Here is a 26,881-nt window from a genome sequence, read left to right on the forward strand (position 1 = left end):
CTCTCAGAAAAAACAAATTGTTGTATGCATTTGATCACATTTGTAACTTTCTGAAATGCCATTCTGCAGGATGCTAATATAGTTTTTAATTCTAAAGCGTAAAGGAGATTAAAAATCTAACAAATATTATTTGTCATAACATCCTACATATTCCCACTCCTTATTGCCAGTCTACTAATAAAAGATCTACTAACCCATGCAATCTGCTCAACACATCCTGGAAAGCACACTTATACCTTTAACTTGGATCATTTAAATGTTCTAATCTTGATAATCCATCTATTAGGACTGTGCAAATATTCTTCCTCAGACAAATCTCCCTTGCTAAAACATCTAAGCCTTCTGAAGAGCGAACCATCTGAATTAATGAATTACCCTAGGACTCAAAAAATAGTTTTCATCTCTGAAAGGAACTCTAAATATACTACTTAAATCTCACTCAACTTCTGACTAGAAAAATGCAAACTGACTTAAAAGTGGCCACAAACTTTTGCTGTAACCTTCATCTGTGTTTAAAAACTAGACTTCCTTGCTGGGACCAGTTTGGCTCAATGGATAGAGCGTCTGCTTGGGGACTGAAGGGCCCCGGGTTCGATTCCGGTCAAGGGCATGCACCTTGGTTGCGGGCATATTCCCAGTGGGGGGTGTGCAGGAGGCAGCTGATCGATGACTCTCTCATTGATGTTTCTGACTATCTCTCTCCCTTCCTCTCTGTACAAAAATCAATAAAATATATTTTTTTAAAAACAAAACAAACAAAAAAAACTAGACTTCCTTGACTGAAGTAAAGAGTTGTCACAGGTGGTATCTATGCCAGATGTGAGACCTGCAGGTGCTGTATTAAGGCTGCAAGTTATACCTGAAGAACCTAAGAAAGCACATCAAAGCAACTGACCAAGATATTTCTGTATTCACCACTTGGCATTATATTCATTACAAACTTTAATGAATATAATGATTTAGGAAAAAGCATTTAAATGTTAACAGCCAATAACAATAATGGTACGTTCTGACAATTAAAGCAATAAAAAAGCTACAGCATTATTCAGCTTGACAATAGCTTATGAGCAAAATAACCAAGAGTTAAAGGCAAGGCACACAGCTAAATCAACCCCTCTGTCAGTAACTATTCCCCCAACCAGACAAATGACAAGAGGTTCTAAGCAATGGCTGAATTGTGCTGGGTAAACAACAGCAAAGCAATATTCTTTGGGATTCTAACTACTGGCAATTAACATCATTTTTAAGTCAAAGCAGGTTCCCTTTAAAGGCACTGCTTGCCTCATCCAATTTCCTAATAGGTGGCTACCAAAATAACTAGACCATCATTATTTTTCTCAGCCCTTAGCTGCAAGCAGATGGTAATAAAGCATAAAGCATCCTGAAAGGGTGATATGGTCTGTCCCTGCTCGTGCGAGACTAAGGCCAGGCCCACAGCCAAGGCTTACTCTGGATGACTCCACTCTGAAGGAGTCACTCAAGGTACCAGACAGGCAACAAACTCACAGTGGGAGGGGGCCCTGGCTACAGTGCTGGGACGCTTCCAATAGCCACAATGTCCCAAGACTGTTCCAGCAGCATGGCAGCGGCCTCTGCCTCTCCACCTGTCCCCACCTTTTCTATTGTCCCATCACCTACTTCAGTCGTTCCAATAAAGTTTATTTCTAGTTAAAAGAGTCATAGTCAGTGTGTACTGCTTGGACTGCAAAAGCCTGATTAATAGGCTTCATCATTGTAATCTATATTTTTGTTAAAATTAAAAAATTTTTGAAAGGTTGGTTTTTTTGTTTTTTTGTGGTTTTTTTTTTAAATATATTTTATTGCTTTTTTTATAGAGAGGAAGGGAGAGAGATAGAGATCTAGAAATGCCGATGAGAGAGAAACATTGACCAGCTGCCTCCTGCACACCTCCCACCGGGAATGTGCCCGCAACCAACGTACATGCCCTTGACCAGAATCGAACCTGGGACCTTTCAGTCCGCAGACCAATGCTCTATCCACTGAGCCAAACCGGTTTCGGCGAAAGCTTGGTTGTTTTGATTTGGTTTTAATAACAAAATCATTTCATTTAGTAAAATGTTAGAAAACAGAGGTAAAGTACAATGAAGAAAATAACATCATTTATAATCCCACCACCCAGACAGAAACCACCAGAATCATTTTGGAGCACACCCTTCCAAGCATTCTGCCAAAATGAACATTTGACCCCAGAGAGAAAAGCATGGACACAGTAACCACACTGAATATCTACGAAGCCAATAAGCCAGAGTGACCACCTAAGTCATCAACCAATACACTTCCGGGACTGAAAAGGCTTCTTTCCCTCCCTCTCCTATTAATAAGTAAGCCAAGAGGCCTGGCCTGCATGGCTCAGTAGTTAAGTGCTGACCTGTGAATCAGGAGGTCATAGTTCAATTCCTGGTCAGGCCACATGCTTGGGTTCCAGCCTCAATCCCCCATGTGGGGCATGTGGGAGGCAGCCAATCGATGCTCCTCTCTCATCATTGATGTTTCTCTTTCTCCCTCTCTTTCTCTTTCTCTCTTCCTCTCTAAAATCAATAAAAAAAAATATTTGTTTAAATAAATAAGCCAAGAAAATATGTAAATTGGGGCTATCTCATGCAAAGACAAGCCAAATGGTTAGGAACCCCTAACTTTAGAAATAGTGCTATTCGTCAGAAGAGCCTATGGATTATAAATTCTTACCTAGTATGATTTATTTTTTATTGGTTGGCAAAAGGGGGAACAAGAAGAAAAACCAATCCAAAGTTTTAATAAAAAATGTATAAACAAAAAATTGGCATTTTAATTAGTAACAGCAAGTACAAAATGTAGATATCACTTCTTCCTTTTGAAATTAGAAGAAAAAAACATTGATATAATTTCTCTTTGCACATGAAGTAAATATACATAGAACAAATTACTTTTTTTTCTGAATGATCAAAGCACACTGAAGCAGTATGTCATTATTCAGCCCTCAAAAATAATATATCCTTTGGGTTTTCCACCTATAAGTGAGCCAGAGCCCTTAAACAGTTGGAGAGGAAAAATAGCCTGAATATCAAAATACAGAAGTGAACAAAAGTAGTCTTAACAGTTAAAACATAAAGAAATACAATAATTAATAAATAACACAAGAATAAACCGTTTCACATACTAACCTCTGTCAACCTATTTTTCCCCATCTCTGTATATCATTTCAAATATACTTTTGGAAGATAAAAACTAAGTGAAAATACAAAAATGGTGTCAGAACACAAAATAAATTAACCTTTTAAGAAGACATGGTAAGGAAGGAAGGGATACAAACTTCTTTTTGCAATTATGCTTCTAAACAACTCTAATTCTGATACCAAAATTAAATAATAACAAACTGAGGTACAAACAGGACTGTTGGGCTAAATTTAGACATTCCTTCTCTGCAGCATCTACCTAGGTCATTTATTGAATGGTTATCTTGTCCTAAAAACTTTATGTACATTACCTCAATGTACAGTTATAACATTTAATTTTATTAAATTAATTTGCCAAGTCTAAATGACTCACTAAATCTCATGATTTCCCATCATATATGTATTATATATTTCCTTCATACAGATACAAAAACTAAGCGCAGACAAGACTGCATACTTGTCCAAGGTAAACAAAGCAATTGAGTGATCCAGCTCATTCAGAACTCTAGTGTGATTCCAAAACATGTGATCATTTCTCTGTGCCAAATTCCCTGTCACAAAACAGTACCACCCACCACCTCTTGAACGTACATTTTACATACTTTATCTCCTTAAGTCCTCAACACTTCCTGTGAGGTCAGCATTATCACTTTTATTTTAAAGATTAGGAAAACTAAGATTTAATCAAGCAAGTAGCTTGTCCCGATTTAGCTTCTGGTACATGGCTCCAAAATCCATACATATATTCTTTTCAATGTATCATGCTACTTTGGATTCTGTATTTCTACTAGAGGCTGATGACGAAATTCGTGAACCAGGGGAATGTTCCCCTCAGCCCAGCTTGCCCCCTCTCCAATCTGGAACACCTTGGGGGATTGTCAGACTGTCAGTTTAGGCCGGATCCCAGAGATTGGGCCTAAACCGGCAGTTGGACATCCCTCCGACAATCCAGGAATACTGGCTCCTAACTGTTCACCTGCCTGCTTGCCAGATCACCCCAAACTGCGCCACCACCACCCCAACCAGCATGGTTGCCCCCAACTGTCCCCCTGCTGCCTGGTCACCCCCTCACTAACCTCCCTGCCGGCCTGGTCACCACCCCATGCAGCCTGCTGCTCAGTCGTTTGGTCATCCCTCACTAACCCCCCTGCCTGCCTGCCTGGTCAGCCCACACAGCCTGTTCGGTCATCTGTTCGGTTGTTTCGGATGCGACAGTCACTTAGCCTTTTATATAGAAGATAAATCTTGTAGGAAACAGCGATTCTGTAGAGGATGAAAATCAAGTTCGACATGATCTTTTGTTACCCTTCACACCCTCCCATCATCTCTCCCAACCAGACAACCTCTCAAGGATTTACATAATTTTCAATCACTCCTTCTATGATCCCTTTCAAACAGGTAAATGAAAAAGCTGGAAAATATTAAAAGGAAATCTGCTCCCAGAAAATGGTCATCAGGACCACTGTCAACAATCTGCCATACTCTGCATAATCTTACTCCAAACCCAAACACCAAATCAAGTTTGGTATATTTTTAAAATAAAAAATTAAATCTTTCCCATTGTCATTTCCATATTGTGTCATTATCAGCTGATTGATGACAAGCAACATTTCCAGGTCTGACATTTCATCTATAAAATGAACAACATGATCTCGAATGACCCTTTCATTTTAGAGTTCTCAGTTATCTGATGTGCACACACCCGCTCTTCCTTTGCCTGTGTGTGCAGAATGCTGGAAATTTATTGGGCAAGGGGGTAGGGAGAGGTAGATAAAACCCCACAGTATGCAAAGCAAAGTAACCATTAGGTTCAGCTGTGTACACAAAGATCTACTCACAGGCATACACACAAAGTCCAATCTGAAACAAGCAACAAAAACAGTCCAGAGCTTATACTTTGCCAACCCAAAATGAATCATCTATTTTTAGCTCAAATCCACTCAAGAGAGGAAGAAGACTGGTCTGCAGCAGCCAACTGAACAGCTAAAAACCAACTGGGCTCACTAATAAATCTCAGGCAAACTGGGACTCCTACCCTTAAAAGTAACCTTGGCTTGCCTACAACTATAAGTTGAATATAAGGACAGAAAGCTATGACGGCTTAAAGCGTGCCAAGGAAGTAGCACTTCAAATATATAATTCTACTTTAGTATTTTACTGATTCTGATAGAAAGTATGGCTAAGGCTCAAAAAAGCCTGGACATCGTTACATTCTAATCTTAATTCGCCAAGTCTAGGTGACTCATTTTACAGTTTAGAAACCTGACAGAGGAACAAAAATGGCAAGATTAAAATTAAACTTCTAAAGCCACTAGTGAAACCATCTTAAGAAATAAATGAACTGAAGGCTGTGAACAAAGTTAAGAATTTTAATACACTCTAAATTTGATGAACGATACAAAGTTTTTTATTTTAATTACAAAAAATATATTACCTCTAAATTACAGCACATTAGTAAACACCTGCAGAACAACAGACTATCTAAAATTAAAATGAGAGAACTGGTACAAACAAAATTTTCTCATCCCAATCCAGGGAGTTTTGCCTAATATTCCAGCTGCTGGCATCACTCCGATGTAAGGGAGAGAACACTAGACAAACAGGTAGCCTGAACCACAGTCCCTACTCTGCCATTAATTAGCTGGGTGTGTCTCCCAGGCTCCGGGCTCAGGGCTCACAGGCAATTCAAACATCGAGTAGGTAATTCTGGAAGGATAGAATGCGACCAAAGAAGCTGCTGCTGGAGACCCCAGTGAGAGCAATTGGGGTCCTTTAAGATTTCTTATCCCAAGCAGGTTGGGTAAAACAGACATAAAATAATCGCCTGGCAAAGCTGTTCAGAAGAGAGTAAAAGAAGATACTGCCCAATATATTGTAATAAGAAAGACAAACAGCGCTGGCCAGTGTGGCTCGGCTGGTTGGAGCATCATCCAGTACACCAGAAGGTGACGGGTTCAATTCCCAGTCAGGGCACATATCCAAGTTGTGTGTTCCGTCCCTGGTCAGGGTGTGTATGGGAGCCAACCGATTTATGTTTCTCTCTCCTCTCTCTTTTCTCAAATAGATGTAATTTTTAATTTTTTAATATATTTTTGTTGATTTCAGAGAGGAAGGGAAAGGGAGAGGCAGAAACTTCAATAATGAGAGAGAATCACTGATCAGCTGCCACCCCTACTAGGGATGGAGCCCACAATCAGGCATGTGGCTTGACTGGGAATCCAACCATGACCTCCTGGCTCATAAGTCAATGCTCAACCACATAGCCACACCGGCTGGGCAAGACATAATTTTTTTTTTTTTTTTTAAAGAAAATTTCCCACCAATTGGGAAAGAACAAAAAGCCTTTATTCAAATAAACGTTAGTATCTACTATATGGTCTAGTGGGTGACAGGCAGCTTCTCAGTACAGATGTGTAAATGGCATTCTGGGAGGAAAAAACAGGAGGGGCCTCTGCAGGGGAGAGGAGGCGCTCCCAGCTGAGACAGTGAGGCCCAAGCAGGGGGAAAAGCCGGTCATGAAGATAAAAGGCTGATAGGACCCACGATGGTGGATCAGTTGGAGCTCCAGATTAGGAGCTCCAGACTGTGGAAAACCTTCTTAGCCACACTAATGAGGCTCTTTTAGGAAAGCGTTCCTGGAGATGGTACAAAGGGCAAAGGGGAGCGGTTAGTGGCAGTCAGGAAAGAGGCTGGCAGCACTGGAGACTGCAGGTGAGGAATGGCAGAACAAAAGCAGGACAACAAATTCAGATGGGAGCAGGCAGGTTTGGGAAGGACTTCTAAAGAGACATCAATAGGACGTAGGGATCAAGTAGATGAGAACTGAGGAAAAATGAGTTGGGTAACGCTGAGTCTTTGGGTCTACAGAGTTATAAACATTCACTTTGTAAAATGAAAATAAGCAGATTGGCCCTTAGATGCAGAAGGTATGGTGGGGCCCACTGTTACAGAGCCTGCAGGGGAAGAAGTAAAATAAACAAGTCTGGCTGATGGCAGTGGATCCAGCAGTGACAGCAAAAGAAAACTGAAGGCTACAAATACACATCAGCAAAAATCCTCACTTATTTGCTAGCCTTAGATAAGGGAATTCTTTCTATCCTTACAGAGACCTCACGAAGTTTCCTGTTACCTTCTACTTTCTTTTGAAGATATTTAAGATGCCTATTTAAATCCACAGAGGCAGGTTATTCAAGAGTAATTTTTGCCCTTGGCCCAGAGTCCCTAAGTATAGCCACAAACAGAAGGAATTACTTATTCTCTCTCCCACCGTCTACTATAACTAGCCACTGGACAGACTGGCCATATAACCCATCTATTAGCACAGTCAGGAAGACTAAAGGAGATAATGAGCTTGATTTAGGGCAGGTTAAATTTAAGGTCTCAATGAACATTTAGGCAGTTGGATACTCTGTAGCTCAGAATGGAGAGTTGGAGCTAGAAATTTGGGAGTCGTCAGCACACAAATGATATTCAACACCATGGAGAAGAGCAGCAGACTAGGACAGAGGCCCTGAAGAGGGGCTGATATGTGGATAAAAGAAAGACAATGGAACTGAAGGATCAGTTTCAGTTTATTTTAGATCCCAACTTGTTTCCTAACAAAAACAGAAACCTTTTATATTAACCAGACTATGCATTTCAGTGCCAGATACCTTAATACTGTAAACAACTATAAATGTTACCAATTTCAATTGGTAATAAATGAAGTCACCTTTCATGTGCCTAGCACTATCAGGAGAAAAGGGACTCACTGCACCTAAGTGCCATTTGCTGATGAGGGACATTTCCAGATAAAGGAAGGTATTCGCTGTATGTGAATGGCTTGCAGCTCAAATGCCATCAAGAATCAGCTAGGTAAGGGTGCAGCATTAAGATGCATAGCAATAATTGTTGTGTCTTGGTTCTACTGGAGTGGGACTGTGCCTCTCTTATGGGCTTTCACATTCAGTCTATTTTGTAGAGCAAACAGAAGCCCAGGTACCTGCAATATCATGTGAAGTAGGAATCAAAATCATGTCTCCATGAGCTCATAAACATAGCACAAGGTGGCATGCTAACAAATGTTTCTTTTACTTTATATCACCAAAGTCTTTCTTCCTGCCATTAACCATTTTTCTCTACAGATGAAGTGAATACAACTGTGTTGTAAAAAGAGGCACTTTTTAAACTGACTTTGGGTAGCTTATCTCTAATCCATCTGTAAAACAAAGATGATATTGCTGTGAAAAAGGCTCTGAACTCAGTGAACATTAGGCATTCATGAAAAATAAGAGGAGATGATATGGAGTAAATGATGAAAACACTTTTTTTGGAGGGGGAGGGTAATCTTCATTGGAGAATAGTCTCACCATTGTCATTCAGAGAAAGTGGAAAGAAAGGAGGGAGGGGGAGAGAGAAATAGAGAGGGAAAAAGAAACATCAACGTGAGAGAGACACATTGACTGGTAGCCTCCTGCACGCAACCAACTGGGTGTGGAGAGCAAACTCCCAGCCCAGGTTCATGTCCTTGACTAGGAATCGAACCCTAGACTCTTAGGTGGTCGGGTCGATGCTCCAGCCACTGAAGAAAAACCGGTCAGGGCTGAAAATCTTTCTTAGCTACATCACTGATATCAGTGTCATTAATGTCTACACAACTATAAAAATCACTTAAGTGCCATACACACACAAAAAGCTAAACCTTCTGTTGGCCTCTCGTTTAATTGTTCAAAGTTTTTAACTAACAAAATGTATTACACAGTAACTAAAATGAAGAAGTTTGATCTTGGTGTCTGAACTGACTGTGCTTCTGACCTTTTTAGCATCTCCTGAAAAGGCTGCTGCTACTTAAAGGAAGTAGATGCTGTGATCCCAGGGGATAAGAGTCACATTTATATTTAAACACTGGTCCTCTTGCCAAAGAAATTGCATAGTTCTCTTCAAACAGAGATTTGGGACTAAAAATCTTCATGCTAAACCAAGATGGGCAAGAAAAGGGTGGCCATAACCGGTTTGGCTCAGTGGATAGAGGGTCGGTCTGTGCACTGAAGGGTCCCAGGTTCGATTCCAGTCAAGGGCATGTACATCGGTTGCGGGCACATCCCCGGTAGGGAATGTGCAGGAGGCAGCTGATTGATGTTTCTCTCTCATCAATGTTTCTAGCTCTCTATCCCTCTCCCTTCCTCTTTGAAATCAATAAAAACATTTTTTAAATACAGAACGAAAAGTATAAAAGAACAAAAAATGTGAATTTTGTCTTTGTGTGCTAACTATATTTACTGTTTCAAAGCCAAGGCTGGCATTCCTCATATCTTTACCTTCTTGACGCTTACACCTTGAAGTTACTGGAGGAATACCTGAAGAGCACAGACCCACCGAATGCATGCAGCCTGACTCTGGACACCTTGTACGTGAAAACACTCAACATCTTTTGGTATTGAGAACCTTAGGCACGGCAGTAGGAGCTGCAAAACATGGCTTTCAGTGTACCTTAACCAGTAATAGGTATTTGTCACTGTAAAATCATACACACGTTTTTCTTTTCTTTTTTAAAAAATATATTTTATTGATTTTTTACAGAGAGGAAAAGAGAGGGGTAGAGAGTTAGAAATACTGATGAGAGAGAATCATTGATCAGCTGCCTCTTGCACACCCCCTTCTGGGGATGTGCCCACAACCAAGGTACATGCCCTTGACCGGAATTGAACCTGGGGCCTTTCAGTCCACAGGCTGACGCTCTATCCACTGAGCCAAACCAGTTTTGGCCACATATGTTTTTCTTATCCATGAAGTGGGAATAGGACATCCTATCCTATATATACACCAGCAATGGTTTTTAAAAAACTAAACTAGTAGTGAACAGGAGAATATGCTGTAAAACAAAAGGCATTTCTTCCATGCTCTGGCTAGAGAAGTGCCAAAAGAACAATACCAATATAACTTAAAGTAACCATTCTTGGTTTTCTTAAAGAGAAAGAAAGCTGGTCAAACCAATTCTCCAACACTCTAAATTTCAATCCTATCTGGAACTTTAATGAATCACTTCACTACTTGGGTATCAGTTTTCATCATGAATAAACAAGGGTGGGGGGCAAACTGGACCTTCAAATTCCAGTCTTGCTGTGATGTTTGTATCTACATACGCCTATTCAAAAAAAAAAACTAGTTAAAAGACAAGTCTTCTACTTCTTTATATAACCTTTTGCTGCCATGTGCTTTTTTAAGGCATCACCACAAAGTTGAGCAAATGCTTTTCTAGTGTTAGACATTATTTTGTTATCACATGCCCTTAACTGCAAAGGAAAAGAAAACAAAACAAAACACTGATGTGCTGCATCACTGGGGAGAGACCGGCCATACTGGCCTTGCTGGGTATACAATGTCAGTCACATCTGGAGATATACCAGTGGCAAGGCGTGGTACCACTGAACCCTTAGTGGGAATTTTAAAGGTCAAAACTACAAAAAATACCCAATCAAATCATGTTGCCAGACAGAACCTCATCTTTAGGAAAAAAAATAACTTTAGAAGATACACTTTTAAAACATTAAGTTTTAAATAAATTTCTTGGGAAATGCTTGATTCACATTAATCTAAAAGTATTTCTACAGTCCTGGCAGTGTGGCTCAGTTGTTTGGAAAGTTGTCCCTTTGACGTGAACAAGTTCAGTTATGTTGAACCAAAGGGTAGAGGGTCCAATTCCTTGTTAGAGCACATGCCCAGATTACTGGTTCAATCCCGAGTCAGAGGAGCCAATCTCTCTCTCTCTCCCTCCCTCCCTCCCTCCCTCCCTCCCTCCCTCTCTCTCTCTCTCCCTTCCTCTCTCCTCTCTCCTCTCCCCTTTTTCCTCTCTCTAAAATAAAATTTTAAGAAAATAAGACTTTACAAATAAATACAAGTATTTCTACAAACAGATCCATCATAATAATCTTATCCTAAGACTCAGAAGATCTTTGTAATGTTCTCTATAAAATCTGACTTCATTAAACAATTGGGTGGATGAACAACACTTAAGTTTTACTACTATGATACAGTTCAATTTTTGTCACTAGCTGTTAAATATTTTATAGCAACTCCAAGCGAAGCAAGGGAAACCAACTGTTTTTTTCTTCAGGAGCCAAAGAGACCACTTAAGAAGGGCCTAAGCTGCAGCTGCGACCATGCCTGACACGAGTGCAGAAACCACAGCAGAAGCTACTCGGGTATATAACAATGAAGGACTGGAAGTAAGAATGAACCACCAGATAGTGCACAACTCATTACACCAAAACACAATTTCTTGACTTGTTTACTTTGAAATAAGCACTTGCATCTGTTTTGAAATGGATGTGTACCAAGATATCACCACACCAGTAAATAAATACTCTCTTGTTCCAACTACAAAAGCCCAGGGGGGAAATGGCAGTCCTAAACTGAGGAGGAAATCACATTCAACAAGCCAAGGTGTTTCTTATATCACTAGAGGCCCAGTGCACAAGTTCATACAAAAGTGAGGTCCCTCAGCCTGGCCTGCAGAACTGGACTGAAACCAGCTTTCCAACATCCCCTGAGGGGTCCCAGATTGCAAGAGGGCACAGGCCAGGCAGAGGTACCCCATCGGTGCACAACTGGTACCAAGGAGAGATGCAGGAGGTTGGCCAGCTGGAGAAGGACCACGGGAGGGCTCCCATCTCGCTCAGTCCCTAGCTAACCTACCGGTTGGAGCATCTGTCCCCTGGTGGTCAATGCACATCGTATTATTAATAAGTGGTTAAGCAGACTTAACATATCATTAGCATATTACACTTTGATTGGTTGAATGAACCACTGGACAACCAGACATTTAGCATATTAGGCTTTTATTATATAGGAACAGGCAGCCAAGAATTCTTCTAAAAATGTCTTTCACTTATTCAAACAGACTGTCAAATTATAATTGAATACTCAGTAAGAATAAAATAAAGGGAAGCATTTTTTAATCTCTTAAGAAAATGAAAACGATTGAGTTAAACAACAAAACTTTTCTTTCTCAATTCTATGTTTAATTCTATCAGACTTCCCTTTCAATAAATAAATATAACAGAATTCAACATTAACTGTGAACCTTGTTTAGCCTTGCATTGAAGAGGCTTCTTCAGCAGGCTAAGGATTATACTAGCCCCAAGAATAAGGTGTTCTTTTGTTTCTGGGTCCAAAGAGTATAACAATAATTATTAGTAAACTTTGTCAGGAAAAATAAAAAAAGAGTTGGTGAGGAGACAAGAAATGCATTTCAAGTCAGTATTTGGATCTTGTGTGTCTGTGTGCTCTAGCTAAAATAGGATGATGAAAAGAACAAAGCCGTGCACTAGCGCATGCGCACGCGCGCGCGCGCGTGTGTGTGTGTGTGTGTGTGCACGCTCACATGTTGAATACCATAAACTATATGTAATTTAGCTACTATCTTTATTTTTTATCAGATACATTAGAAATCTGACTATCATTTTCTCTTTTTCTTTAAAGCCAAAATTTTAAAAACTAAATTGTTTTTATAATTAATAGATGCTTTTAAATTAGTAGAATATTAAAAAGATTTAAAATTCATTGTGATGTGATGGCAGATAATTAAGCAGTATTCCTCTCCCTTAATGGGGAGAACTAACAGCTTTATCAAAGGATAAGTAACTACAAAATATAATTCCCTTCAAATTATCCAATATGAGTTAAAATAAAGAAAATATGGTGTTTTACTCATATAGTATAATATTTTCAGCGTAGAAAGAGAAAATAATTTTTAAATGAAATAGGTGGAGCTCAGGAAAGAGAAAGAACAATAAAGTAAACAATACTCGCTTTGGCTGGTGTGGTTCAGTGGCTGAGCACTGTGCCACGTACCAAAAGGTCACCAGTTCAATTCCCAGTCAGGACCGAGGCCCGGGATTTCGGTTCAGTCCCTGTCGGGGTGCATGTGGGAAGCAACCAATTGATCTTTCTTACCACAATCTTTTGTAACTAAAAAAAGGTTAAAGTAACTGTTCAGAGGCATTCTCCTATTTAAAAAAGTTCAATCGTTTTTTAGTTTTAAATTAAAATTAAAATTTAGCCAAAACCGGTTTGGCTCAGTGGTAGAGCGTCAGTCTGCGGACTGAAAGGTCCCAGGTTCGATTCCGGTCAAGGGCATGTACCTGAGTTGCAGGCACATCCCCAGTAGGGGGTGTGCAAGAGGCAGCTGGTCCATGTTTCTCTCTCATCGATGTTTCTAGCTCTCTATATCTCTCCCTTCGTCTCTGTAAAGAAAATCAATAAAATATATTTTTTAATTTAAAATTTAAGTTTAAATGTAGCTCTTCAGTCATGTAGCCAGATTTTCAATGCTCAATAGGCTGTCTATACTATAGACCCTTCCAGATCACTGCAGAAAGTCTATGGTATAGCACTGGCCTAAATTTTAAACAATTTATAGAAGTAATACTTTATATACTCGAGCAAAGACTTGTCAAATTTTATAGGAAATTTTGAGACAAACATTTCAAATTATTAACTATAAATGAAGAATCCTGTCATGTTTATGCATATGTACTAATATTAAAAACAAAAAACAACTTTAAGATAGCCCTACCCAGTTTGGCTGTGGATAGAGTGTCAGCCTAGGACTGAAGGGTCCCCAGTTCGATTCTGGTCAAGGGCACATGCCTAGGTTGTGGGCTCGATTCCCAGTAGGGGGCATGAAGGAAGCAGCCAATCAATGATTCTCTCTCATCATTGATGTTTCTATCTCTCCCTCCCCCTTCCTTCTGAAATAAAAATTTATTTTTTTTAATTAAGGCTCAATAAGCCAACCACCTGTCTTTAAAAAGGAGCATCTCTGCCCATCCAAATAACTAAGAGGCCACACTCTTTTTAAAGCCTGGAAGAGAAATCGATTTCACATCCCATCTTGGTAATCTACTTCAATGTTTAACACAACTCCAAGGAATCCATCTGTCCTCTGCCATCCGACTGGTAAAGAAATACTGCCATATTTTTTCCACCCATTTCCAGAGCAAATGAGTAACATTCTACCATGAACTCTGCAGTATGTCTAGCAACCCATTCATTCTAGAGGGGAAAAATGCAGTTGGTTAAGGCTTTCCTGAAAGACCTTCCTTCATACCCACAGGAGATGTACATGTTCTAAACACGGGCATAACATCTCCCTTGCTACAACCTTTCAGTGGAAATTTTCAGCATAAAGTTCAAAACCTTACCACTGAATCCTTGCCACAAGGCACATCTCTTTTTCACCTATTTTCCCATCCTTTCATCAACTTCTTTCCTAGCCTTATGGAATTTCACTCTCTTACATGCTGTCTCTTCAGCTTGCAATGCTAATCTGAGGGTTTGGACTTAAGATTCCAGTCCTCCTGTGTACAGAGCACACAACCCGCTGCCACCATGCCCTCCAAAGACTCAAAATCCAGCAAAGAAAATGTATTTTGCCAAAAGGAGGATCTTGACTAAAAAAGTGATTACATTTTGCAAGAAAGTCAGTCAATACTTACTGAACATCCACAAGGCCCTGGTTTAAAAAGGAAGGTTGCAGAATACTCATTCCTGCACATCTTTAGTGAAAAAGGAAACCAGCCATCTATGTTGAATGTTTTGTCAACTGCCTGGTGTGAAAGTTTGGATCATATAACTTATTGAAATCCATTATAAAATTAGGATTCATTAGTATAAACACTAAGTACACCTTAGGCAGTTCATAAATGCTTGACTGAAGACCAGAATCTACTGTGTCTTGTATCTTGTTAAAGTTGATTACATTGACTTCACTGTCATTAATAAATAATCAATGAAAGAATGAAGGTACCACGATGAAATCTGGCTTTATTAGAGAGAAGAGCTAAGAAACAGAGGGACTAATAAAGTCAACATTGTGTAGCATATTGTTCAGTGTCATTTTACAACACTCAAAAAAGAGACTATTTTGAGAATCCCAGTGAGAGTGTAAAACTGTACCATTCTGGAAGCAATTTAACACCCTTATCAAAAACCTTACAAATTGTCTTTACAAGTGATTCCATGTCTAAAACCAAGACTCAATACATAAAATTATGGTATATCTATCCATAGCATGGACTCCTTCCTATTCAGTCTTTAAAAATGATGCTATTGCCAAAATCGGTTTGGCTCAGTGGATAGAGCATCGGCCTGCGGACTAAAAGGTTCAATTCCAGTCAGGGGCATGTACCTTGGTTGCAGGCATATCCCCAGTAGGGGTTATGCAGGAGGCAGCTGATCGATGTTTCTCTCATCGATGTTTCTAGCTCTCTATTCCTCTCTTCCTCTCTGTGAAAAAAATCAATAAAATATATTTTTTTAAAGAAAATATTTTTTAAATGACGCTACAGATTTAATTAAAAAAATCACATATGTTAAGTGTAAAAAAAGCAATTCTAAAATAATTTGTCAGTATGATACTGAGTTTTCTTTGGGGATGATATTACAGTATAATGTGCTCCATTTTTATATATCTACATATACTGAAATAAAAAAGTAACAATAATAACTGGCCTTTCATGATAAAAGTATGCTGTTTTTTTCTTCTCAATCTGAATTTCTAAAATTAACACATCTTCTGAGAAATGTGAAAAAGGGTTGTTAAATAACCATAATTAAGTTAGAGAGAAGGTTTGAGTTTCCTACAGAAACTAGTGTGCTCTCTCCTTATAGACAGTAACAGCAATGCTACTTTTTTCCTTTAGTTTGGCTGTCAGAAAACTGAAATGTCACAAAAACCCAGAGACACACTCTTTAGCATGACAAACTTTGATTTGTATACTTTCAATCTAGAGATAATGCTTAGGATTTAAAATTTCTTTACAATAAGTCTGCACAGGATTGTGGCTTATGAATTGTGAGTCAATGTGCTACAGTATAGTGGAAAATGTTTACCATGAGCTGAATTTAGATAGCAGATACTCTTTTTTTTTTAAGGCTCATATGACTTTTTGTTTTGGTTTAATTTGCACCGTCATCTACATATATAAAAGTCTAAGCAACCAAATGACATAACGACTGGTCAACCAGTTGCTATGATGCACATTGACCACCAGGGGGCAGGTGCTCAACATAGGAGCTGCCCTGTGGTGGTCAGTGCGTTCCCACAGGGGGTACCAGATGCAGGGCTCATGGTTGGCCGCCGCAGCCTGGAAACCGCAGCGGTGGCAGGCAGAGTGGGGCTGGGATGAGCAAGAGAGGCAGGCGGCGTTGAACTTCCGGTTCGCCCAATCCGTGCAGGCCACATTGAGAGAGCCCACCGGTGCACAAATCCGTGTAGCAGGCCTCTAGTTTACTAGTAAAATAAGAGAGAGCTGACATAAAAACAACAGAACTTCTCTAACTCCAGAAATCACAAGAGCTGGCAAAACTTGGCCTGTATAACCTGCATGAAACAGCAAGAGCTAATCAGCAGCCACCTCTTTGGATGGAAAGACTCCAGTTTTCTACAGTCTCTGCCTGGCCCATACCACTCATTTACGGTGGCCTCTGGTAGGCAACTAACTATGCTTGTAACCCTTTCACCACAGCTCCAGTCTCCATGAAAGCTCCCCAAAATGCAACTTATTAATTATGTGTAGTTCCTTCAAGGAGTGCCAAGGGCCTACCACTGTAGATACAGTACCTCAGCACTCATACCCAAGAAACTGGTCAAGTAATAAACAAAAGATCCTACACTTTTGTGCTGCCTTTGTTGTTCCCCAATTTCCAAATCAATGAGTGACTAGCACATAGCAACTGCTGATAAATGTAGGATGGATGGACAAATGATGGATGGATGACAAATGTAATCTACACTAAAATTAGTGTTAACTCCTTCCAGCTACCAGGAGATTAAAAATAATAATAATAAAAAAAAAAAAACTCTGCTACAAAGGAAATCTGCAATATGACTATTAAAAGGAGAGAGAATGAACGTGAGTGTGTGTTTATTACAGCCAATGTCATACCTACCTGCTCACATTTGTTCAAAACTCCCTGATCTGCCAAAACCGGTTTGGCTCAGTGGATAGAGCATCGGCCTGCAGACTGAAGGGTCCCAGGTTTAATTCTGGTCAAGGGCATGTACCTTGGTTGCGGGAACATCCCGGGGGGTGGGGGTGCAGGAGGTGTCTGATCGATGTTTCTCTCTTATCAAGTGTTTCTAACTCTCTATCCCAGTCCCTTCCTCTCTGTAAAAAATCAGCAAAATATAAAATAAAATAAACTCCCTGATCTAACATTTGTGGTAAGGGGGAGGAGGGGCGAGGGAGGTCCCCCAGCTGAAAAAAAGAAAGTGCCATTGCTGGTATACAAAATGATCTCAGGTGGCACTTGAGGCTTGGAAATGAATTACAATGAATCATATAATGAGAAAAAGTTACTGCTTTCCCAAGGCTCTTTCTGTTGAGTATATCAAAGAACAGGTCTCACTTTGATGCTAACACATTCTTAAGCTCCTTTATGAAACTTGCCAATTTAACTTCCCTTGTAAACAGAGGAGCATATGGATCAAGGCTGAAGCTTTTATCAGACAACAGAATCTAGACAGGATTTAATAGTAATTGTTTTTTATGGCAAATGATACTAATTCTTCAGTTCTGGTAGAGATACAAATATTCATTTTAAGGAAACTTAACTTTTACAAGACATTATGAGGAGGGGAACTGATTTTTTGGGGGGTGTAGAATCACTTCATAAATTAAATAAATATCTAACCACTATGCTGTACACCTGAAATTAATATATTAAATGTCAATTGCAATTGAGAAAAATTTTGACGGCATTATTAAAGTTTATGTTATATATATTTTACCACAATTAAAAGTAAACAAAAAAGCATGATATTAAGTAAATAACCACTGAGGGTGGAATGCAACCATAACCAAAAGCATCAATGCGATATATAAAGTACTGACATTCGGAGAATAAATGGCCATGATACGGCACCACTAGTTTAGCACAGAGATCGAAAGTGTTCAAATTTACTTTAATTTCCATCTTACATTAAAACTAATGTAAAAAAATACATGCAATATCAAACTGTGCATTTTTATGGTGACAAAAAACTCTAAGATTTCTAACCTTAACATCTTATAACAGTTAAATTCACTTATGAATATAATTGACTGCATACAATTTCATGTACATAGACTATGATTACACTTAGCTATAATTTATCAACAGATGCCAATATCATAAAATTGATGATTCCCTACAAACCAAAAAGTCTTACCACAAATTTCATAATTTGTAAGCTTCAAATGATAATATAAAAACAGTTTGCCCTGGCTGGTGTTCTCCGTGGTCAGAGCATTGGCTGCACACCAAAGAAAGAGTTGCGGGATCAATTCCCTGTCTAAGGCGCATACCTGGGTTGTAGGTCAATCTCTAGCCCCAGTTGGGGTGTATGCAGGAGCGCGCGCGAGCTCGCTCTCTCTCTCTTTCTCTCTCTCTCCCCCTTTCCCCCCTTTCCCTTCCTCTCCCCACCTTCCACTTATTCTAAAAATCAATAGAAAAAACGTCCTCAGGTAAAGATTAGCAAAAACAAATAATGGTAATAAAATAAAAATATTTTGTGATGAAAGCACTTCTATATTTAAAATCGTAAGTTAGGGCTAATAGTAAGTAAACCGGTCAAGTAAACCAAATGTCATTGATTCTCCCTACTGTCCAACAGCAGCTGTGACAAATGCTACAAAGGAGAGGTGCATGTTTTTGTAAGGGCTTCTCATAGGCGTAATTTGACCTAGGCAGGCTTTCTTGTGATGAGAGGATGTCAGCAGCAGAACAACAGGTAGAAGAAGAGACATGACAAAAAGACAGGGACTGCGACTGAGCTTGGGGGTTGGGTGCTCGCCGTCACAGAGAGGGAGTTCACCTTTATGCCAAGAACAACGGGAAGACAGTTGAAGGGCTTTCACAGCAGAGCAACCTTCCTGATCAGATCTGTGTGCTGAAAGGTTTTCTCTAGCTATCATGTGGCAACCCACCAAAGAGGAATCAGAAAACAGAACCAAAATTTAAATTGATAAGACATAAAATAATTGAGAACTCCTGAATCTATACCAAATAAATAATGATCAACAGGAAGAAAGCTCAAATAATCATCTGGTTTTTAAGCAAAAAAATAAAAGATAACACTACACTTTTACTTAGGTGTATAATACAAAAATGTTTATAGAGACTATGAACAATATAAAACTTAATCCTTGGAACATGTCAGGAAAGTCATAATTTCTTGCTTACACTTCAGGTGGCCTCCCTACCTGATGGGCTTTTGAGTAAAGAGGACTGAGCTATTGAATGTGTTCTACAGGGTAGATGGCTGGAGAACTTAAGAGTTAAGGCTCTGGTTACTTTCCGCTTCCCAAACCAAGCTTTCTTTTATGTTTTACATGATAACCTCCTAATAGGTTTAACTGAAGAAATATTTTTGCTATTAAAACCACATCAGCAGCAGCAGCCAGGCCCAGAGCAGCAGCAACCAAGCCCAGAGCGGCCAGGCCCGGAGCAGCCGGGCCCAGAGCAGTCAGGCCAGGAGCAGCCGGGCCCAGAGCAGCCGGGTCAGGAGCAGCCAGGCCGGGAGCGGCAGTGGCCAGACCCGGAGTAGCTGGTTGTAGAGCGGACCAGAGCAACAAAGGCCAGGCCCGGAGCAGCCAGGCCCAAAACAGCTGGCTCCTCGCCTGCCCCCGCCCCAGGGCTGCCTCTCAGACATGGCTGGAAACTTTTGGGGGAACCTGAGTGTCTGCTGAATCAAGTGATGAAGGCTTAGATCTGGAAGTGTTGAGTTAGTATAGCACTGGGGTGTTGATCTGTGAGTGCCTTGTGTGGGGCCTAGATGAGGTTGGTCGATCTATTTGGAAATGTCTTGTGTGTGAAGTGTATCCTTGGGCATGTGGAAGTATTATTGATTTGAGAAAATGCTAAGTAACTGATTTACTATCTGAAAAATTTTAAGTTTCTGAAAGTTTAAGGTCTCTTGCCAAAAAGAGGTTTTAAAGCTAACACCTTAATTTTAATGGAGAAAGGGGAGGACAAGCCATTCCCACCCAGAACAGGTAATCCAATTCCAACCAGCAACTATCTTTAAACAATGTGTTCATTTAGCCGAAACTGGTTTGGCTCAGTGGTAGAGCGTCGGTCTGCGGACTGAGGAGTCCCGGGTTTGATTCCGGTCAAGGGCATGTACATTGGTTGCGGACACATCCCCAGTGAGGGGGGTGCAAGAGGCAGCTGGTCGATGTTTCTCTCTCATCGACGTTTTTAGCTCTCTCTCCCCCTTCCTCTCTGTAAAAAATCAATAAAATATATTAAAAATAAATAAATAAAATATAATAAAAAATAAAAAATAAACAATGTGTTCATTTACACTTGAATGGCTACACCTTTTGATAGCCTAAGGGCAAGTTTACATGTAAACAAGTTTGCTTCTTAATTCCCAGGGCAGAAAAAAACAAGGTTTAAAATTATTAGATTTTAAAATTTATTCTTAGAAGTGTAAAAGTTTATTAATTAAAAAAAAAATAAAGGAGATTGAAAAACCTGATGAAAAATATTAGCTGTTGATTGTAGTAGAGTCGGCGATATGGGAGGGGTGTGGACTGACAGTTCTCCAGGAAAGGGGGAGTGGTGGATGCGGGAAGAGACTGAACATAAACTGTGCACCTATGGAAGAGGACAATGGGGGGTGGGGAGGAGGTGGAGGGTGGAGTGGGAACCTGGTGGAGGGGGGAAGAAATGAGGAACCTTTGTAATAATATGAACAATAAAGATTGATTTAAGAATTTAAAAAACAAAACAAAAAAACAACACTTCAGCCCTAATGGTCTGGCTCAGTGGATAGAGCGTCAACCTGAGGACTCAAGGGTCCCAGAGGACTACACCCTATGGTTCCTGTTTGGTCTAAACTTTTCATTCTGATCTCCTTCAGGAAAGTCAGTACCCAGAAACAGGCCCCTGTCTGCTTCTAACCCTCCTCAAAAAGGTTCCACTTCTCGGTCACACTGGCATCCAGCCAATGCTACGAGAGAGAGAGAGAGAGAGAGAGAGAGAGAGAGAGAGAGAGAGAGAGAGAGAGACAGAGAGAGACAGAGAGAGAGAGAGAGACAGAGAGAGAGACAGAGAGAGACAGAGAGAGAGAGAAAACAAAAACAAGGGAACAAGATAAAGGAGAGGGGAGAAGGGAAGAGAGAGAGAGAAAATACATGGTGGCAAATTGGCAAGGACCTGGAGTACAGCTGGTGGGAGTGTAGATTTGCACATTCATGTTGGAAAAGTGGCAATGCAACATCCACAAAAATCTCAGCAATTGCACTCCTAGAATATACACAACAGAAATGCATGCATAGGCCTATTCACCAAAAGACATGTAAATAAATGCTCCTACCAGCTCTGTTTCTAATAGTCACAAACAGCAAACATTCCACATGCTTATCAAAAGTAGAATTGAAAAAAAAATGAGATATATTCATATAATGAACACAGCAATAAGACTTAATCAACTATACCTGCACACAAAAACATGGATGAATCCCACATAGGTAATGAAGGAAGAAGACAAAGCAAGAGAGTATACAAAGGGTTTTTATCCTATCCTATATGATAAAAGGCTAATACCCTGTTTCCCCAAAAATAAGACAGTGTCTTATATTAAATTTTGCTCCCAAAGATGTGCTAGATCTTATTTTCAGGGGATGTCTTATTTTTCCACGCGCTAGGTCTTATTTTCAGAGGATGCCTTATTTTCGGGGAAACACGGTATGCAAATCGACCAAATGGCAGAATGACGTGCACTGACCACCAGGGGGCAGACACTCAATAGAGGAGCTATTCTCTTGTCTTCAGTGCTCTCCCACAGGGGGAGTGCCCCTCAGCCAGAAGCTGGGCTCACAGCTGGCAAGAACAGCAGCGGTGGCAGGAGCCTTTCCTGCCTCCATAGCAGCGCTAAGAATGTCTGACTGATGGCTTAGGCCAGCTCCCCGGGCCTAAGCCGTCAGTCAGACACCCCCCAGGGGCTCCCGGATTGTGAGAGGGCACAGGCCAGGTTGAGGAAACTCCGCCCCAAGTGCACGAATAGTTTATATATAATGACCTCTAGTTTATATATAATGTTCAAAAACAGACACAACTCAGAAGTCATTTGTGGAAATAATCGCAATCTTTACCTTAATACTAAAACCCAAAATGAATCACATACTTAAATAGTAAGAACCAAAAACTCCTATAAGTAAACCTAGCAAAAAACCTTAGTGATTTGGGGTTTGGCAAAGATTTCTTAGATACGCATAGAATACAAACTGCCAAAAATACAAAAATCAGTAAGTTGGATCTCATAATGATTTATATTATCTGTGCACTTTCCCATATCTATATATATATATATATATATATAAGCCTAATATGCAAAGTGTCCCCTCAGGAGTTCAACCAAGAGACCTGGAATTCGATGGCTCACTATGATGTGAGTTGACCACCAAGGGGCAGCTTGGAATGAAAGAAGGAAGGCCCTGGCCGGCAGCCAGGGAAGGGAGGCCCCCGCGGTAGCTGCTAGGGACCCTAGCTAGGGACCCAGGAATTTTGTGTACGGAAAAAGATTACTAAAAGTTAAATTTTAAAAAAGCATAAGAAGAGAAGACAACATAATCAGCCACTGTCATCTCACCACTCAGGAAAAATACAAACAACTCAAATATGTTATCCTACAAACTAAGAAATAAAGCCAACAGAGGCAGAGTGGGGGTTGGAAAACGTGAAAGCCATTATCAGTAACTGTCCTACCCTTCAAGCTGGAGTAGGGAGGAGAAGAGTACAATGCAGACCCTTCTATAAAATCTGACTCTTCACAAGACTACTTACTTCACCATAGAGACATGGACAAAAGCACATTCAACATAAGAGCAAATAAAAGACACCTTAGTCCTACATCATCTTCCACTGAATATCCTTTATTTCCTTCTCTCTTCATCTCCCAGCCCTATTTTTTTTTTTTTTTCTCCTAATTCTTCCAGGCTTCTCCTTTTGCTTTCTGCAACCACGCATTATTATCATACGCCCTTTTTCTCTTCGCTTAAGAGGATCCAAAATTTAAAAAAGAATTAAAATACACATGCAAAAATAGCATGGGTTCTTTATGTTGTTTCATTTATCCTTATATTGGGGGAGGGACAACATACAATCCGTATTACTTCACACCAATCCCAATTATACAGCATTGTTAATATAGGCCACAGTATAAATATTTTTATACTTTCTCCCTCTCTTCCTTTCTCCTGTCTCCTAAAAAAGGTAGCTAGCAATTTGTCAATTCAAATACGTGTTAGCTATGTGGGGTGCTAGTTACCAAGACTATCATTTCTTATTTATCCCAATATATAGACCCTTTTTAACACCAAAAAGAAGAAAAAAAAGAAAAAAGCTAAACTAACACACAATAAGAAGTGATCCTTTTAGTATCTGTTCCCTGAGAAAATGCAAACCTTGTAGGCACTAATTATTTAGTCAACTTTTGACTGTGAAGTTTATTAATTACAAAATATCCATATACACTTACATAAAACCATAGCAGGTGGAGGCAATGCTCAGTGTGAAGGTAGATCTTCAGCTTCTCAGGACCCTCACCTCACAAACTGCGCAGCCCTCTCGGCAGTCAGGCTAGAAGGGTAGGGAACCGTGGTTCTGTGCATTCTGGGCTCACCACTTCTATGTTAAAAGTTATCCAATTTTGGCCCAGCCAGTGTGGCTCAGGGGTTGAGCATCAGCCTATGGACCAGGAAGTCATGGTTCGATTCTGGTGAACCAGGAGGTCACAGTTCAGTTCCCAGTCAGGGCAACTGCTTGGGTTACCAGCTTGATCCCCACTGTGGGGTGTGCAGGAGGCAGCCGATCAATGATTCTCTTTCATCATTGATGTTTCTCTCTCTCTTTGCATTGCCCTTCCTTTCCAAAATCAGTAAAATATATTTCTTTTAAAAAAGAGAGTTGTCAATTTTGATCAATGAGTTAACTGAAGAAGTACTAGTAGCAATACAGTCTGACAATAATTATAGTACAGCAAAGTGCTCTCTGTTCACTCAAGATCTTCCTGAGATGATTTGTCTAAATCCTTCCAACAGTTTTTTTTATTTTTATTAATCTTCACCCAAGGATATATTTATTGATTTTTGAGACAGACAGACAGACATCAATCAGTTGCCTCCCATACACACGCAGAGCAGGGATTGAACCCAAAACCTCTTGATGTACGGGACAATGCTTCAACCAGCTGAGCCACCGGCGTGGGCAAAATGTGTGCGCTCGCTCTCACATAGAACAGGAATTCAAAAAATGTTCCAAAAGCTCTGGATGGATAGTTCAGTTGGTTAGAGCATTGTCCCCATCTGCCAGGGTTGCCAATTTGATCGCTGGTAAAAGCACATAAAAGAATCAACCCACCCAGCTGGTGCGTACCAGTGGTTAAGCATCCACCTATTAACCAGGAGGTCATGGTCTAATTCCCAGTCAGACCACATGGCCACCTAAAGGGCTCCAGTAGGGGGCATGCAGGAGGCAGCCAATCAATGATTCTCTCTCATTAATATTTCTGTCTCTCTACCTCTGTGAAATCAATAAAAATATGTCTTAAAAAAATCCACCAATGAATGCATAAGTAAGCAAAACAGCAAATTAATGTTTCTCTCACTCAAATCAATAAATAAAAAATTTAAAAATAGTAATGTTTTTTAAATAAAAAATGTTTGTTATTAATGTTTTTTCTAGCTATTATTTTTATTACTATTCCTCTTCCCCATCTACTCTACTCTATAAATTTCCAAATCCCAGGAGTTATCTAGATTGGAAAAGAACAAAACTTGAAAACCCAGTTTTTGCATCAAATAAATATACACTTTTTTTTTTTACATTAAATGGGGTAGATGAGGAAATAAAACTGTACATGGCTCTGTCCCTACTATATTTAAGATGAATACAGTGCTTCTTCATTCAACAGGCACTCAATTAAAAACAAAACACTAGTAGTAAAATTTATTCTTAAAATCTGTAAGAAGGATACTCTCTTGAAACAGATATGCCTTTCTTTTACCTGGCAATAACATACAAATCAGCCATCATATTTTTTTAATTCATTCAATAACATTCTCTGCCCCTAATTTTAAAAATGCTTAAGCTGAGATTTTCATTTCTCTCCAAAATATAAAACTATAAAAGTAACCTTTTTTATTCCATTGGCTTTTGTCCTGAGTCGGCCATTCTAAACAGAACATTAGTATTCCATGCCTCCCCTACAAAATGACATTCGTTGGGACCTCCACTATTCCGTCAAAGGTAAATATATAATTTTAAATTTCATGGTGGCATTGAAAACTGTTATTTTAACATTTCCTAATCTAGGCCCCCCCATAAAAACCTTCAAAATTCCATTATCACATTACTTCAAATCATATTTGTATTTTTCAATGAAAGATACTTAAGAGTCTACAAAAATAAGTTATTTCTTTTTTGTTGTTTTGGTTTTCACAAAATTGTCTGGAAAAACAATAATTCAATGAATACTAGCTGTTATAAGACTAGACATTCCCATTAAGGGGGTGGGGGGGTTTCACCTATAAGGCATGGGAAAATTGTTAGGAACACCACGTAACTGTTGTTAGAGTATTGTTTCTCCACTTGTTCCCTGAAATATCCAAAGATCACTTTGTGCTGCACACAATGAGCAAAATCCGTTGTGGTGAATGATAACTTGGTTCCTTACAAACCAAGTAGCTTTCCTATTTTTAAAGAAAGAAGACTGGGTTTCCTTCTTCATCCTTCCCACTAATAAATACATGGTAATACTGACCATCCGTAAATTCCAAATGTCTTTACGACTTAGTCATGCCTCAAGCAAGTAACTTTTTTAAAACACTAGTCAAAGACGTTTAAATTTTAGGTAACTGGTAAACAAGGAATTAAAGAATGTGATGGTATTGCTACATGACACTACAAGCTATTAAACTCCTGGGCATAATTTTATATAGTGTTACTAGGCCATAATTTTCTTTTTAACATGGATTCGTGTTTTTCAAGTTCTTCCAAAACAAACAAATTAAAAAGACTTTGGCTATTAATAATTGTATGACTTTAAAAATGGAGGAAGAAAAAGAGTGACTTCTATTTTTAATATATATTACTAAAACAATTTCTATGTTATGCTGACCCATAAACCACATTTACCACCCATTAAGTCAGCATATCTTAACTTAAAAATATTATGTGTCAGATATCTGAAATATCAAGCAAAGGAAGAATAACAACAAAACAAGCAAGCTCTGGAAAACTCTGTATAAAGTTGTTAAAAGCATGCAGCTGATTTCTGAACTTTAAAATCATGGCCACATGCATCCTCCCTTTCCATCAAATTTAACCACAGGAGCTTAGGTTAAAAAAAAATTAAAAATAATAAAATAAACAAGTAAAAATGATCACCAAAATATTTTAGAATTTTCCCGTATAAAATGTATTTAACCATTAAAAACCTCATCCATTCCTAATTTCTCAACAATTTGAGCCCATTCTGTTCAACCCTCAATTTATCAATAGAGAATTCATGCTTCTCAAAAAGCCAACATAATTATTGCTGTCATCTCATTAAGAATGCTCTTCTTAGTAACAAAACTCAAAGGTTACAGTTAGCACCCAGACCGTTCACTATTTACACCACTCTCTCCCCTTCCCATCACCACCATTTTACTGGCACAGCATTCACAAGGCTGAAG

General features: G+C 39.4%; 1 protein-coding gene across 8 annotated transcripts in view; it reads right to left on the bottom strand.

The window, feature by feature from the left end:
• Positions 1–26,881, bottom strand: part of SRPK2 (SRSF protein kinase 2) — a 172,997-nt gene that overhangs the window by 94,031 nt on the left and 52,085 nt on the right. The window lies entirely within an intron of this gene.

Source organism: Pipistrellus kuhlii, unplaced genomic scaffold (genome assembly GCF_014108245.1).
Source record: "Pipistrellus kuhlii isolate mPipKuh1 unplaced genomic scaffold, mPipKuh1.p scaffold_m20_p_10, whole genome shotgun sequence".
Lineage (NCBI taxonomy): Eukaryota > Metazoa > Chordata > Mammalia > Chiroptera > Vespertilionidae > Pipistrellus > Pipistrellus kuhlii.